This window comes from Antechinus flavipes, chromosome 3, assembly GCF_016432865.1.
Source record: "Antechinus flavipes isolate AdamAnt ecotype Samford, QLD, Australia chromosome 3, AdamAnt_v2, whole genome shotgun sequence".
NCBI lineage: Eukaryota > Metazoa > Chordata > Mammalia > Dasyuromorphia > Dasyuridae > Antechinus > Antechinus flavipes.
Window position 1 is genome coordinate 88,673,250 of NC_067400.1, and position 8,579 is coordinate 88,681,828.

The following is an 8,579-nucleotide window of genomic DNA, read 5'->3' on the forward strand; positions in this document are numbered from 1 at the left end:
CCTGAAAGAATATATCATCTACTGGGGAGAAAATAAGACAAGTATAAAAATAACAATTGCTAATATTTATATAGCATCTACTTTTATATAACATTCAAATAGCCAGGCACTGTATTAAGTGTTTCACTGTTTTTATTTCATTTCATCCTCACAACTATATTATTATCCCCAGATGAAAAAATTAAGATAAGCAGAAGCTAAGTACTTTCCCAGATTGATACAGCTAGTAAGTGTCTGGAAATTCAAATTTCAATCTTTACTCCAGCCTCAGCACTCTATCCATCTCACCATTATCCGCCTCCAGGTCTGCAGACCAAGTCTCAAGCCAACCATCTAAAGCAGGATTTCTTAAACTTTTTCCTCTTACAATCCCTTTTTGCTTGAAAAAATTTTATGTGACCCCCGATATGTAGAAATATAAATAGCTCAACATTTGCTGATAATAAATCATAATTTCATGACTCCCACATTCAGTTACATGACCCCATATGGTATTGTGACCCATAGTTTAAGAAGCTTTGATCTAGAGAGACAAGTACCAGTGTCCTCAGATCAGTTCTTCAAACAGAACAATACAAAATAACTTCCCAATCTTCCTCTTATAAATAGAATAAGTTCTTTTTCTAATAAGTATTGGGGATGTTGAACTGGTTTCTGACTTCCCAAGTGTTTTAAGGTAATATCTGTTAGTGTAAGAAAGGGTTTCCCTTCATTTCCACCCCTAAATCTATACTTTGGGATCTTTTAACATTACATGAGGGATGGAGAAGTTAGAAAAGACATGGGGAGAATGGATCTGGCTCATCCTTCATCTGACCTTCATTCATGGAGTTGAGATAGGAGCCTTTTCTCTTAGACTTGGCTGAGGACTATAAAATTTTTATGATTTCTGCAATCCCAGAGGTGAGTGTAGCTGATATCAATAAAGAACAAAGATGCTATGAAATTTGTCCATGACCTGAATTTCTGACTTTTCACTCTTCTAAGCCAGTCTCCAAAATTTAAAGCATCTTATCTATATAGGTGCAAGAAACAGGTTAACGATTACCTAGTACTTTTATTCAGTACTTCGTGTATTGGAGAATCTTGCATCTCTGACACTGATTGACAGACAAATATAAAGAGCTAAAAAAAAGCTACTAGAGTGAGACCTCCTCAATTACATTGTGAGAAAACTGATAGTCTCATCGCACACCTGTGCAATTTTCTCCCTAACTATGCATTAGATAAATATTTCATAAGCAGTCTGTGTATAGGAATCATGGTATAATGGATGGGGTTCTGGTCTTAGAGAGAGGATGAACCTGGGTTAAAGTATCACCTCACACATGTGCCGACTGTGACCCTGAGCAATTCTCATGACTTCTCTGTCTCTCAAATTCCTCATCTTTACCCTAAGTGGCTCAGACTGAATGTCCTCTGAAATCCATACTAGCTTTAACTATTCTTAATGATGGAGGCAACTAGCATCATGACTAATGTACCAAAATAGTAGGCATTCTAAAATGACTTATCTGGAGGTTTGAAGCATATTATGACATTTCACCCCTGTATTATTTCCTAATTATATTTTTCAATTGATATTAATATAATTTTGTATTTCCCATATCTACACCAAATGGCAAAAGTTCCAGCAGTCAGCACAGCAGTAGTCATTTGCCAGGGATAACCTCTCTATTCCTAGTCTTCCCTTCTCAAAGTAAATAATCACTAAATAATCACTTCACAGATCAGTAAAAGTTTACTAGGAGAAAATTTACATATTAAATACATACAGATTCCAGGCTGCTGGGAATCTGAGACTATCTAGTCCACTGCACAATTTAGATACTATTTTATAATACAGATACAGACTATAAGGGGAAGTAACTTGGTCAGTGTCATCCAGTCAGCTAGTGGTATAGCAAGACTAGAATCCAAAGTCATTTGATATCTAAACACAGGTTCTTTCTACTTTGTCTTAATTCTGAACTTTTCAAACACGTGTATTGGAATATTATGAGTCAGAGAGGATAAATATTCATTTATCATATATTTACACATACATAATATATACATTTCTAAATGCTCTCATTATTTTGTCAGAATTTCTAACACTCAAAGGAAAAAAAAAGATGAAATAATATAGGTGAATTGTTTAGCAAATTTCAGATAAATGCTATTTTTCATCATTCTTCAGTTTCTGAAATCACATCTTTTCAAAATGGTCTTGAATTCACCATAGTATTTAATCTGATTAAACAAATATTTATTGCATCTTTTCTCTTTGGGTTCTCTTTGGGGTTATTAACCTCCATGTCATCCTTCAGCAGGCACAATATAAAGATGTGATAAAGGTGGTCTGTTTGGATGGTGTTCACTTTTAAAAGGATGCATATATGCTTTGTATTAACTCATGTTTCTGAAACTACATGCAGATATATCTCCAAGAATATTGCTTTAACTAATATTGTTTAAAATAATATCATTAATAGATTATGAACAATTATATTTGTCCAATTGCTCATTAGAAAAAATGTATCATTAATTGTTTTTGTTCTTATATCACACTGATTTTTAGGGATAAACTACCCTGCTCCTCACTAAGCTGAGCCCTGATTTGTAACAAATAGAAATAGTTTAGCAAAAAATCCCAACAACATAGTGAACACATCTGACAATGTGTACAACATTCTGCAGTAGTAGTAATTTACCATTCTGTTGTAAAGTGGTGTATGTTTCATGATGTATTCTCTTGGATCTTCATATTTTTCCACTTATTTAGAAGTTGGGTTTCTTTTAACGATCTTTTCAGTTACACTGAAATCATTTTTCACATTGTTCTTTTGGTTCTGCTTGTTTTACTATTCATGAATTCATACAAATCTTCTGATTTTTCTCAGACTCTTCATTTTCATGATTTCTTTCCCATAATAACATTCTATTATATTCATGTCATAGTTTTTTTTCTTTGAGTTAGTTCATAAATAAATACTGTGTACACAATTCTTTACTACTATGAAAGGGGTGCTATGAATATTTTGGGCCTTTGTATTTTTGACTTGACTTCTACCAACAGTAGGATCCATCTTTAGGTTAAAAAATCTGGAGAATTAATCCCTTTTCTTGCATAATTCCAGGTTGATATCCAGACAAGTTAGAACATTTCAAAACACCACTAATAGCTAATTAGTACATATGGTTTTTCACAGCCCTTCCAGTATTAATTGTTTTCATTATTTATTTGCTAATTATCAGGATATGAGTCAAAGTCTCAGAATTATTTCAATTTACATTTCTCTTACTATTAGTGATTTGGAACATGATTTTAAATGGTTGTTTATAGTTTGTCATTTTTCTTTTGAAAACTACTTATTGGTATAAATTGACTACTTATCTATTGAAACATGATTCTTGGTGGTGTATATTTAGGTTAGTTTTCTATATATCTTGGATAGCAAAGGTTTAATAATAATATTTGATCAAAAACATTTGTTCATTCTACAGTTTCTATCCATATTCTTTTTTCACTTTTTTGGTAAAAGTTTCTGAATTTCATGTAATGGAATTGGACATTTTATGACATTTTTATGATGTTTTTGACCATATTGTAGAAGAGGATCTATGCTTTTAAAGCTTTTTAAAAACATAACTGAGTGCTTTATTTTGTTAAAGTTTTTTTTTGCATCTATTTAAATAATTATATATTTATTTGTATATGCAATGTATATATTTATATAAACAATATATTATGTTTTGCTATATATGTAGCATGTGTAGAATTGCATAATTATATATTTGTTATTTCACTTTTATATGACTATTTGCAAGTTATTTTCTTAACACTGACTTATTCTCATGTCTCTCACAGTGATCTTTTTTTTTTTTTTTTTTTTTGCCATATTGCTATAGATTCCTTGCAAGGATTTTGTGCATCAATATCCATTAGTGAAATTTATCTATAATTCTCTTTCTCTGATTTGTCTCAAATATGAGTATCAGCATCAAATTTGTGGCTTAAAGGAGTATGAAAAAGTATCTTCTCTGATAATAGTTATTGTAACACAAGTATAAATTATCCTTTAAATGAAAGAATTTTCTTATGAATTAATCTGACAAAGGATTCTTCAGCAAATTTAAATGTTTAAGTGTGATATAATAGTTTGGGAATTTTGCATTTTTAAAGATTCCTATCCACTTTAAACTCTCAGTTTTGCTATTAATTGATTATGGGCAACAGTTACTGATATTTTCTTCCTTTTTTTTTTTTTCTTAGTGGGGTTAACAAATAGTTTATAGAATATCTTAATCTTTTCAAAAAAAGCTTAATTTTACCTGTTTTGTAGTCTCTGTTTTCAGTTCTTTTTATTTATCCTTTATATTTCAGACTTTCTTCTTTATACATGTTTTACAAGTGCTGATTTGTTTGCTTTTTTCCTATTATTTTAAGTTACATACTCTGTTTTTTCCAAATCTATTAATATAATTTTTCAGCTATATAGTATTACTTTGGGGATTCCTTTAGTTGCCTCATAAATTTTTATATGTTGTTGTCTCATTATTATAATTGTCTTTAATGTAATTACTTATTGTTTCTATGACATGTTATTACTTAGTTTCAATTAAAATCAGATACCTTGTACTCTTATTTTTTGTATTAATTATTGTGCTATGGTAATTATATTTTGTAAAGGATATGCTTATTATTTCAAACTCTTTATCTTTCCTTATGATTTTTTTCTGCCCAGCATATGATCAATTTTTGCAAATCTACATATGGCATTCTAAAAAAATAAGCATTTTTAACATTCTCATTTAGATGTCACCATTGATTGAGCAAAGTTAATTTTTCTAGTAATCTGTTCCACGCTCTCTTTTCCTTATTTGTTTTGGATATATTTGATGGAATATTAAATTCCATCAGGAATAGTAAAGTCATCTTTCTTCCATTATTTCTTTTTTTCAATATATTTCTGTAATTTTCTAGCTTTTCTTTTAATAAATTAAATGCCATTCCTTTCTCATACATGTAATATTTGAAAATGTTATTTTTTCATTACTTATGGAATTTTAAAAACATAATAGTTTTCCTGTTGGTTCCTTTTGATATTTTTAGTTTTATTATTGCTTTATCTCAGTTCATGTTTGTAACTACTGCTTTCTTAGAGCATTCCACAGTGTAATAGATTTTTTTCAAAATTCTCATTATCAGTTTCTATTTTAAACACATTTCTTGTATTTAGTAAATTATTAGATTATGTTTTCTGATCTATTTCTTTATCATTTTTCTTTTTATTGGGAATTTTAATCCATTCACATTTAATGTTTTAATTTTTTAAAAAAATTCTTCCATTATATTAAATATTTTTAATACATATATTTGTATATATAAAATACACATGCACATATAATTTACATATATCATACAATTTTTATATGTGAATGTATATAAACATAATGTACATATATGCTTACATACATATACACCCACACACACACATCTGTATTTGTAACCATATCTATCTTTGGCCAGAAATATACTAGTAACACTGTTGAGAAAACTTTTTTATTTTTGTTTTGTCAAGAAATTTTGGTTCCTGACTTTCTGTTCTCTGGATTATTGCCTCTTTCAGTTCCTGATTTTACAATTATAGTCTACTCTCTGGTATAGCCTGGCTTTTTGGTTCTTTACAGTTGCCAGTCTATTTTTAACTAATTGGCCAAATGTGATCTAAAGCATCTATTATGTATATACAACTGTTCTTCTTGCTTTAACTACCAGGAAATGCTCTAAGGAATGTGATAGATTCTATGTCTGGTGATAAGGGTTATGTGTGGGCAGTTTATTCATAATTCCTATAGTTATTCACCTCACTCAATACAGTTAGATGTTCTAGGATAACTAACAAACTCAGGTAACTAGCTGCCTCTACCTTTTTATGGGTAGCAGCACTTGTCTCATTTGTCTAGAGAGTGATTTATATGGATTTTATCCCGTTAAGTGGCTTTTTATGGTTTATAGTGAATGCTCTGCCAATTAGAAAACTTTACCCTCTTCCATGCTACATTTCAGTGGAATGCAATCTCAGAAGCCAGGCAATCACATGAATATGACTTAAAAGTATAGAATTTTTTTACTCATAATCAGAATTAAAACAACTGGATACATTGAAATAAACACCACACAGAATGCACATCTGTGGTTCCTGCATGTCTCAGGTAACCTAAAATTTTTTACTCTATAAACAAGTCTCTAAACCCAGAAGTTCAATGGAGTTTGAGTACTGAGCTTCAACTTAGGCAATGGCCCGGAAAATTCTAGGAATTAAAGGAGATACAATTTGGGGTCACAGAATCAAGCCTCTCATACTTGATATGGGGAAGAGAAGATCTCACATGGGCTCTGAATGTCTAAACATTGTAATTCTCTGCCAGATGTTATCCAGGGGAATTGGGATGTCAGCTTTCTAATTCTGATGGATGTAAAAGGTATGAATCATCATTGCTCTATTTTATAGCAATGACTACAAAAAAAAAAAAAAAAAGACTTTCATTGGACAAAATTGGTCCATATCTCTCATATCTGTTTAAACTTTAGATTTCTTTCTCTGTCTTCTCTCCTTTTCAAATTTTCATTCCATTTACATTTTGGTGACTTCGCCCTCAAATTGATGTTTTATCTGCTCTTGGTCTTAACTTGTTATCTCAGTAGCTGAAGCTCTGTGAGTATTCCCACTTTTAATTTCAAAAAGAAGTCTGATCTAACATATGGGTCCAATTTCCTAGTGATTTGTCAACTGGGAGATAGTTTCCTTTCCTGTCTCTCCTTCTCCACTCTCCTTCAACTAGCCACCTGCTTCATTGCTTTAGATCAAGATATATTTTTTTTTTCTATATGGATCCCCTTGGAAGTATAATGAAGTCTATGGATCCTTTCTCAGAATGTTTGTAAATGCATAAAACAAAAGGGAACCAAAGATACTGAAATTCAGTTATCAAAATATTTCAAGTATGCATCCCAGATTAAAAATCCCTACATTTAGACTTTTCCTTAACCATGAGCTTTCAGATGCTTCCAGGACCTAGTCCTTTCCTATCAGATGATTTTGTCCTTCACTTTCAGACTTTCCTTGCTTTCCCCCATCTTATCTCTGGATTCTTGACCTGATTATATCCTTTGCTTTAATCCATCCCTTAAGGTTAATAATCTTAACTTTACCTGATCATATATCTTGCCTATTATCTAATCACAAATTGAGATGCATGACAAACATTGGATTCTAACATGATTGTCCTCCCCACAGCAGTCATTCCAAAATTTGTCTCCCCACTTCGAATATTCCTTTTTACCTTTGTCCTTTCACAGAAGCCCTCAATTCCTGCTTTTGTAAGAAAATAGAGGCAGTCTGTTGTGAAAGGTCCTCTTCTCCCCTGTTTACAGCTACTTCTTGTTCTCCCTCATTGTCTATATCCAGCCAGTGACCAGCTCTCATCAGTTCTGCCTCCCAACTTGTCTCATGTCCATCTTTTTCTTACACTCACACCATAAGCACCCAGCTTTATATCGTCCTTGATGGAAGCACTCCAGATGTGGAGTACTGTGAAGACTTTCTCAGCGTTCCCTTTGCAGAGTAGTCTTTCCCTTCTCCAATCTCTTTAGCCTCTACATATCTGCCACAATAATCTTTCTCAAGTTCAGATCAGAACATGACACATCCTTGCTCAAGGATCCTCAGTAGCTCCCTATTGCCTCTGGAATCTTAATGTGAAATTTAAATTCCTTTTCAGGTTAGCTCTAACCTTCCATGTTTCTTTCTCCACACATTCTGTTCCAAACATAAACAACATCAACTGTTTATAGTTTTTTCTCACCTTTACCTCTAAGAATAAAAATGAAAATAAAATAATGATAATAATTGTACTTATATAGGATTATATTCCACAAACCTTCCTCATCTTTGCCTCTAATACTATTACAACAACAATAATTACTACTTCTACTGTACTATTACTACTACTTCTATTATTACTACTTCTATGACTATACTACTACTATTACTATTTCTACTACTATCACTATACTACTACCACTACTATACTATACCAAAGTGCTACTTTTACTACTACTGCTATACTATTATTACTACTACTACTTCTGCTACTATTACAATACTACATCTTTATTATACTAAAATACTACTACCACCATACTACTATTTCTACTACTGCTATTCTACCACTACTTTTACTACTACTTCTATTGCTATTACTGTATTACTACTATACTATAACAAACTACTATTACTTTTACTACTATTACTACTACCACCACTATTATTATTACTATGCTACTAATACTATACTACTACTAATACTACTATGCTACTACTATTTCTACTATTATAACTATATTACTACTACTATTACTATACTACTACTATTATTACTGTACTACTACTATACTGTATTACTACTACTACTACTATATTGCATTACTACCACTACTATACTACTACTACTACACATACTACTACTACTATTACTATAGTACCCTTATATTATACTACTACTACTATACTATTACTCTACTCTCCTCCTCC